The sequence below is a fragment of the Gossypium hirsutum genome, chromosome A12 (genome assembly GCF_007990345.1).
Source record: "Gossypium hirsutum isolate 1008001.06 chromosome A12, Gossypium_hirsutum_v2.1, whole genome shotgun sequence".
In the NCBI taxonomy this organism is placed as follows: domain Eukaryota; kingdom Viridiplantae; phylum Streptophyta; class Magnoliopsida; order Malvales; family Malvaceae; genus Gossypium; species Gossypium hirsutum.
In genome coordinates, this window is record NC_053435.1 from 63149303 (window position 1) to 63158183 (window position 8881).

The 8881-nt window shown below is 34.3% G+C and overlaps 1 non-coding gene across 1 annotated transcript; it reads left to right on the forward strand.

The window, feature by feature from the left end:
- Nucleotides 1-295: 295 nt before the first annotated feature.
- LOC121212022 (small nucleolar RNA R71) lies at nt 296-402 on the forward strand. Its single transcript, XR_005907234.1, has one exon. It is a non-coding gene; the product is annotated as a small nucleolar RNA R71 (small nucleolar RNA).
- The last annotated feature ends 8479 nt before the right edge of the window (nt 403-8881 follow it).

Genomic DNA, 8881 nt, shown 5'->3' on the forward strand with positions numbered 1-8881 from the left:
CTTGCTTCGCACTGCATTACTGGGTGAACCAGTGAAGAACTAAGAATACTTACTCAAGAGTTCTACTTGATTATAGAGCATGATGACTGAATCGATGTTATAAACACCGGCTGTTTTCATTGGCTTTTTCTTCATGACTTGCCACTGATAGTTATTTAGTGACATCTCCTCTATAAATTCATAAGCATCTTCAGGTGTTTTATTATTGATGGTTCCGCCAGCAGCTGCATCAACCATTTGTCGAGTCGAAGGATTTAGGCCATTATGAAAAGTTTGAACTTGTAGCCAGAGCGATAACCCATGGGGAGGGCATCATCTCAAGAGATCCTTGTATCTCTCCCATGCATCGTAGAGTGTCTCTAAATCCATCTACACAAAAGAAGAGATATCATTACATAATTTAGCCGTTTTAGCCGGCGAAAAGTATTTTAATAGAAACTTTTCGGTCATTTGTTCCCAAGTAGTGATTGACCCTCGTGGTAACGAGTTCAACGACTGTTTAGCTTTGTTCCCCAATGAAAAGGGAAACAGCTGAAGACATATGGCATCATCAGAAACGCCATTGCTTTTAAATGTATCACAGAATTTCAAGAAATTCACCAAATGAGCATTTGGAACCTCATCGTGCAAACCATCAAACTGAACAAACTGTTATATCATTTGAATTGTGTTAAGTTTTAGTTCAAAATTATTTGCAGCAATAGTAGGTCTAACTATACTCATTTCAGTTCCTATTAAATTAGGTTTAGCTTAACCATACATAGTGCGCGGAGCAGGATTTTGATTAACAGCAATTGTAGGAGGTAGCGGATTTTCTTGGTTTTCAACCATCTCCTCGGTTGTGGTTTGAATAACGTCCTCTTGCTCGTTCTTTGTGTATCTTAAGCTTCACCTTATTTCTATTTGGTTTCTACAAACTGTACGATCGATCTCACCTTCAAAAAGTAGTGGTCCTGACGGGTTTCTTCTAGTCATAAACTAGAAAAACCAGTCATAAGGAAATAAGTGAAGAATTAGAGAAGAAAATAAAAATTTAAATTGCAATAAAAGTAAATGGCTAAAGTAATAAAAATCTAGTGTTCCTAATATCTTAGTTCCCCGAAAACGACGCCAAAAACTTCATACGTGATATTCGTGACAGGTTTTAAATATTTATAATGAATCATTCCTGAAACTAACTATTATCACGATGAAGACAAGTGTACCTATCAAACAATAGTATAGCTTTAGCAAGATAGAATTATCGAACCCAAAGGAACTAAAAGTACTAGTATTAACTTTCTTTTTATTATCTAGCCTAAAAAAATAAAAGGGTTTTTTTTATCTAACTAATTAACTAAACTAAGAAATCACAAAAAATAGAATTGAGGAATTACTTTTGGAAAAACGATTGAATTAACACAATACCTAAGGAAAAATCCACCTAGACTTCACTTGTTATTTGACTCTGAATCGGACGATTTATTCATTTGACTTGATCCGTAGAAATCCCTAAGTCATATTATTATCCCTCTCGAGACTAACAACGTCTAACCCTAGGTTGAATAATTGAAATCTCTTTCTAATTAACTCCCTAGAGTTGCATTAACTCGATCTATGGATCCCCTTATTAGGTTTCACCCTAATCCAAAAAAATATTGTCACCCTATCTCTAGGCGCGCAATTAAGTCTGCTTAATTATGACAAATGTACTCTTAAACAGGGTCTATTCCTCCTCTGAATAAGAGCTTAATCCTGGAATATCAAAACAATAATTAAGAACACATAATTAAGAACAAATAAAATATTTATCATACAATTCATATAACAATAACAAGATCTGTCTTAGGTTTCATTCCCCTCAGGTATTTAGGGGTTTTAGTTCATAACTAAAAAGGTAAACATCTTAGAAGAATAATGATTACAAAACATAAAGAAAACCCAAAACTCCTGAAGGGAAATTGAGGGGAGATCTTCAGTCTTGATGATGAATCCGACTTCTAAGATGGATCAATTGGCTTTCCTTGAGCAGTTCCCTGCTTCCTTCCCTGTGGCCCCCTTTTCCTCCTCCTCTAGGGTGTATTTATAGGCATTAGAATGCCTAAGAACCCTTAAAATTGTCCTTTTTTCGAATTGGACTTAATTTGGGCTCGATAGGGACACGCCCGTGTGCGATTACTTTAGGCCGTCGTCAAGCCTGTTAAATAGGCACGGGCGTGTGGTCCACCCGTGTGAGTCGTACTTTGATTCTGCCAAATTGACACAGCCGTGTGGTTTGCCCGTGTGAGGAGGTCTAGACCGTGTTGATTTCGTACGTTGGCCAATTTTCTCCATTTTTGGCATGTTTCTCATTCCTTTCACTCTCCTATGCTCACCTAAGTATAAAACATGAAATTAAGACATTAGGAGCATCAAATTCACCAATTTTAAGGAAAAATCATCCATAAACTGGGCTAAGCATGGGATAGAAATATGTATGAATTACGGTTTATCAACCGTGTGCTAGGCCGTGTGAAAACTGGAGGGTATACTGACTTGGCCACATGGTCGACGACACACCCGTGTGTCTAGGCCATGTAACTCACTGACTTAATTTCTAAGCATCACCAGGGGACACATGGCTGTATACGATGATCGTGTGTTGTACACGGCTGAGACACACGCCGGTGTGGACAAAAATAGGCCATTTAGAAGGCCAATTTGCCACCCCAACGTCAATGTACCTACACAAAGCAAAATGTACAATTTCCATACACAAAAGGGCAGCCAAATCAATCCCAATTCATGTACAATCCATGCTATACAAATACAACCGTTTCACTTACTCAAATATATACCAAAACAACATAATCTTTAACCTTAATTCATACGATATGTATATATATACCAACTTAATATTCACAACCGAAATCCATCCTCAACTTAATCAATTCATTCACTGTAATACATACCATTTGAAATGTAAATTCATGCCACAATAAGACCTTTCTCAAGCTTTCATCCACTATAATTCAAATAACCATTTTAACTGCTATAATGTCTTGGTTACAACCATGCCAAAACAAACCATCTCACAAGGCATTATAAACATCTTGCAAAAGTCATTAACAACCATTTCTAATAGCCAAACACATATCAATATCAACATAATTCACAAGTCAAATCTCATGGCTATAATCACAACCAAAATACCACATCTAGCCTATACATGCCATATACCTTAATTGTATAATTCAAAAGTACCAACTTAGATGTTTGATAGTGCAATGATGTTCCCGACGACTCCTGGATCCGAGCTAGCCTTGATTCACTATAAAACATAGAATAAATGCATCGTATGTGAATAACTTAATTCCTCAAATAAATGCAAATCAACCAATTACACATGACAAAACTGTATACAGATTAACTACAAACCTTTCTTATGTCTCAAAACATGATGTAATAAAAACTTATCGAACTTTCACTATTTAATACTCGAATAGGTTTTGCACATACCTGCATCGCTCCATACCAACCTCTTTCTCAACCACATCATTCGTTTACCCATTGAACCATTCGGAATAAAAATCGAATACTCAGGAGTCTCATACGATAAGTACCTATACCATGGCCTATAGCCAAATCAAGGTAACTTATCTGAAGAACTATTAACATGGCCCGAAGCCAAATCATCTATTATGCATGGCCTGAAGCCAAATCATTAAAATACGTACCCGAAGTGCTAATATCATGGCCCGAAGCCAACTGAACGTATCACTTACTCACATGTCAATAGTATCCAAAACTATTCTTAAGGTTCAACTAGGCTTTCACATTTTTTGTTTCTGTCTTCGAATGCATCTGTAGAGTCATTTTTACAATTCATATATTATCCATAATCCTGTTTTAATGAATTATACAATATTAAAGCATTTTAACATATATTTATAATGTAATCATCACATACCAACTTCCTCGTATTTAGAATTGACGGATCGGTTTGACTACTCGATAACCTTACTTTTCCCCTGATTTAAATCTGACTTCTTTCTTTCTTGATCTATATGAATCCAAAATTAACTTATTAAACAACCATTCATTCAATTTAGTCCAAAACATACATTTAGGCCTATTTTCACAGTAGCCCCTAAACTTTTACACTTTTAACAAGTTAATCCTTATTTCACAAAACACAAAATTCACATAATTTTAATAAAACCAAGCTTGGCTGAATTATTTATAGATCCCTAGCAGCCCAAAACTTCCATTTATTTCACTTTTCAACCACTCAATTTGCACTTTTCACAATTAAATCCCTATTATGCATTTTCATAAAAAATCACTTTACAAAACATGAAAATCTGTCATCAAAAATTCATATTCCATCTTCAAACACCAAAGAACACATAGATTCAACAATGTCCATTCTCAAAATCTTTAACAGTTTCTAAATCTAAGGTATAGGCTAGATAGAATACGTAGAACGATCTCAAAAACGTAAAAATCATTAAAAGCCGAGTCAAAATCACTTACCAATTTAGACTTACAAGTGTCGAACCCTAAAACTCAATCAAATGCTTTCTTCTTCATCAACATTCAGCCAAAAGAGAGAAAGATGGACAAAAATTCATTTTTTTATTTATTATATGTTAATTATGCTAATTAACAATATAACCTTAGTGAAATACCATTAATATCATCCATTTAATGTCCAATATTGTCCACCCACCATTTTAATGGTCTAATTACCATTTAACGACACGATAATTAAAAGCCAAAGCTATTTGACACCTTTAACTAATAGAACATGCATTTTACATTTTACACGATTTAGTCTTTTTTACCGAATTAAGAATTCAAACAGTAAAATTTCTTTACGAAACTTTCACATATACATGCTATCATGCTGTAAAGACATAAAATAATATTAAAATAAATTTTTAAGATCGGAGTTGTAGTTCTGAAACCACTGTTCTAATTTAGTTGAAACCGAGCTGTTACACAATATGACTGAAATGAATAAGACTTTGCCAGGGTTACTTAGCATGTTGCGGACTACTGAAAGTAACATGAAAAAGGTTGGACCTAAGCCCATTTTGATGGTCCACAAGGACAAGGGAAAAGGAAAGCTTAATGTTAAGGCAAAGCCTAAGGACAATGACAATACCAAGCCCAACTAAGGAAAAAGCTACATTGAAACCTAAATGAGTAATTGCAAAGGAAGGAAAATGTTTCCATTGTGGTAAGATCAAACACTGGAAAAGGAAATGCCCTACCTATCTTGAAAAAGTCAAGAACGAATAGGAAAGCAGGGTGTCCACTTTAGATATTTATGTTATTGATACTAATTTAGCAACATCTACTTCTTAGATATTAGATATCAGTTGTGGTTCTCATATATGTACCTCTGTACAAGGACTGCAAAGGAGTAGGAATTTGGCTAAAAAAGATGTAGACTTGCAAGTTGGAAACAGAGCAAACATATCATTGCCTAATAGACTTGATTTAATTTTGAAAGATTGTTATTTTCTGCTAAGTTTGACTAGAAACATTATTTTAATTTCTTATTTAGACAAAATTGGTTTTGAGATAACTATTAAGAATATTGTTTTTCATTTTATCTTGATAATGTTTTATATGGTTTGACACAATTAGTAAATGACCTCTATAGTTTATATCAAGATATGCCCATTTATAACATAAATACTAAAAGATAAAAATAAATGACTCTAATGAAACTTATCTTTGGCATTGTCAATTGGTCCATATAAGTGAGAAGCGAATATCAAAGCTCCATAAAGATGGAATTTTGGACTCTTTTATTTTTGAACAACTGGATATATGTGAATCTTGCTTGTTGGGTAAAATGACTAAAACTCCTCTTAATAGTAAAGTGAGTGAGCTAGTGATTTATTGGGCTTAATACATAGTGATGTATGTGAACCAATGAACACACAAGCCAAAGGAGGTTTTCAATACTTCATTACTTTCACTGATAACGTTAGTAGATAGGAGTATATTTATCTTATGCACCATAAATCTGAAGCCCTTGAAAAGTTCAAGAAATTTAAAAATGAAGTACAAGATAAACTAGGCAAAAGTATTTAGGCACTTCGATCAGATCAAGGAGGAGAATACTTAAGCTTAAAGTTTGATAAGTTTTTGAAACAATGTGAGATTCTCTCATAACTTACACCTTCTAGTACTCCACAATGGAATGGAGTTTCTGAAAGGAGAAGTCGAACACTATTAGACATGGTTTGATCAATGATGAGTCATGTTGATCTTCTTACTTCCTTTTAGGGGCATGCACTTGAAACAACTACTTTCACACTGAATCGTACTTTATTTAAATCGGTTCAAAAGACACCATATGAGATGTGGACTTGGAAATGTCCTAGTATGTCTTTCATGAATATTTGGGTTGTAAAGCTTATGTTAAATGTTAGGCATCTACTATGCTCGAACCCAAATCTCAAAAGTGCATTTTTGTAAGATATCTTAAGGTAACTGAAGGATATATTTTCTTTAATTCTACTGACAAAAAATTGTTTGTTGCTTAGACATGAGTCTTCCTTGAAAGATAGTTTATCTCTAGAAAAGGAAGTAGAAGAAGAATAGAACTTAGAGAAATTTGAGACCACCAACAAATCACTGAACTAGAGATTGAATAACAATAGGTTCCACAAGTTGTTGCAGAATAATCAACTGTTTTCGAAACATAACTACCGTGAAGATCTTTAAGTAAATGCCATGTACCTAAGAGATATGGATTTCTCATTACAACACATGGTGATATTCTACTAATGGATCAAGATGAGCTTAGGACTTACCAAGAAGTGGTGGCGAGCCTAGATTTTTTGAAATGGCTTGAGGCCATGAGGTTTAAGATGGATTCCATGTAAGAAAACCAAGTATGGATCTTGGTTGACCTATCTGAAGGGTTTAAACCCATAGGGTGCAAATGGGTTCTCAAAAAGAAAACCTTCATAGATGGTAATGTACAAATATACAAAGGCAATTAGTCACCATTGGTTTTTGCAAAGTTCATGGTATTGACTATGATGAAACCTTTCCTCTTGTTACTATGTTTAAATCCATTCAGATCTTACTTACAATAGCTACATTTCCTTATTACGAAATCTGGCAGATGGATGTCAAAACAACTTTTCTTAATGAAAAACTAGAAGAGGATGTGTACATGACACAACCTGAAGGTTTTGTCAATCTGAAATATGCTGGTAAGATATGCAAGCTATAAACTTTCATTTATGGATTAAAGTAAGCTTTTCTTGAAGTTGGAATCTTTTTTTTAATAATGTAATCAAAGAGTTTGGTTTTATCAAAAATAAAGATGAGCCTTGTGTTTACAAGAAAACTAGTGGGAGCACTATTGTATTCTTGGTAATGTATGTAGATGATATACTTACATGGGAAATGGCATACTTACCCTACAGTCTGTTAAGACTTGGTCAGGAAGTTGTTTTTCTATGAAGGTTTAACATCTCGAATTAGAGCCTAGTCAGAATAGTGGTTTCAAGACCATAAATTAGAGATAGAAATAATCATTTTATGGATGTTACGAGGTCCATGATATATGTGCATGCCTGTGTGAGAATATCGATGAGAAATTTTATCGATAAAGTGTCTAATTAGTTATTAGGACTAAATTGCAAAAAGTGAAAAACATGTGTTCTAGTTGATTTAAGGGCTTGATTGTGATGAGATTTGAACTTTGAAGTCTTTATTTAACAATTAGACCATTATATGTCATTATGGACAAAAGTGGACATAGGAGGGATAAAATATCAAAGTTATAATGGAAGGGCATTTTGGTCCATTGGTTAATAAAAGAATTAAAAGGGAAAAATAGTCAAAATTTGTGTCCATCTTCATCCTCCTTGGCCGAATTTCACAAGAAGCCATAGCTAGGGTTTCTTTCATCTTTCAAGCTTAAAATAAGTGTATTCTAGCCCCGTTTTTAATGTTCTTTATATTTTTGAAATCCTCTTAGCCCAATTTAGCTATTTCTACCTTTGATTTGAGCTAGGGTTCATGGTCAAAAACATATCCAATGACATGCTTGTGCTTTGATGTCTAATAGAAGAATATAGAGGTTTTAGGTGTGATAAACAACTTTTACTAGGTGGTTTTTGGTGAAATTGATAAAAAAGACCTAATTGTAAAAGCTATAGAAACTGTGTAAATGTATGAATAAATGAAAATTGTTGGTTTTCATAAGAGGAAAAATGATTCGGCTAGGCTTGAATAATGAAAAAAAGGATCTTTTCATTTGACGAGCCTAGGGGCAATTTTGTAATTTTGTAAAATTTTAGGGGCAAAATTGTAATTTTTCCATATTGTGATTTTTGGACTGAAATGAATAATGTGTGTATTAAATAAGCTAAATGTGCTATTATAGATCAAGAGGGATGAGGGATAGACCTTGACCGAGGAAAAGGCAAGGTTGTGGACTAAATCGCAAATTTGTCATATTTTGCGCTGAGGTAAGTTGTGTGTAAGTAATTCAACAACTCCAATATTACATATTTAATATTTGAAATCATATGATACATGTTTGTATGCTTTAATAAAATTGACTTGTGATGATCCAATGGAAGTTTAGTGATAACCTCGTGTCTCAGAAGCCCGGGTGACCCAAAGGAATACTTAGGACTTGGATGTGGTTACACCATGCTAAATGTGCCTGTGTAAGACCATGTCTGGGACATGGCATCGACAATTATATATGTGCTTGTGTAAGACCATGTCTGGGACATGGCATCGGCGATGATATATGTGCCTGTGTAAGACCATGTCTGGGACATGGCATCAGCGATGACATATGTGCCTGTGTAAGACCATGTTTGGGACATGGCATTTGCGATGATATGTATGCCAGTGTATGACCATGTCTGGG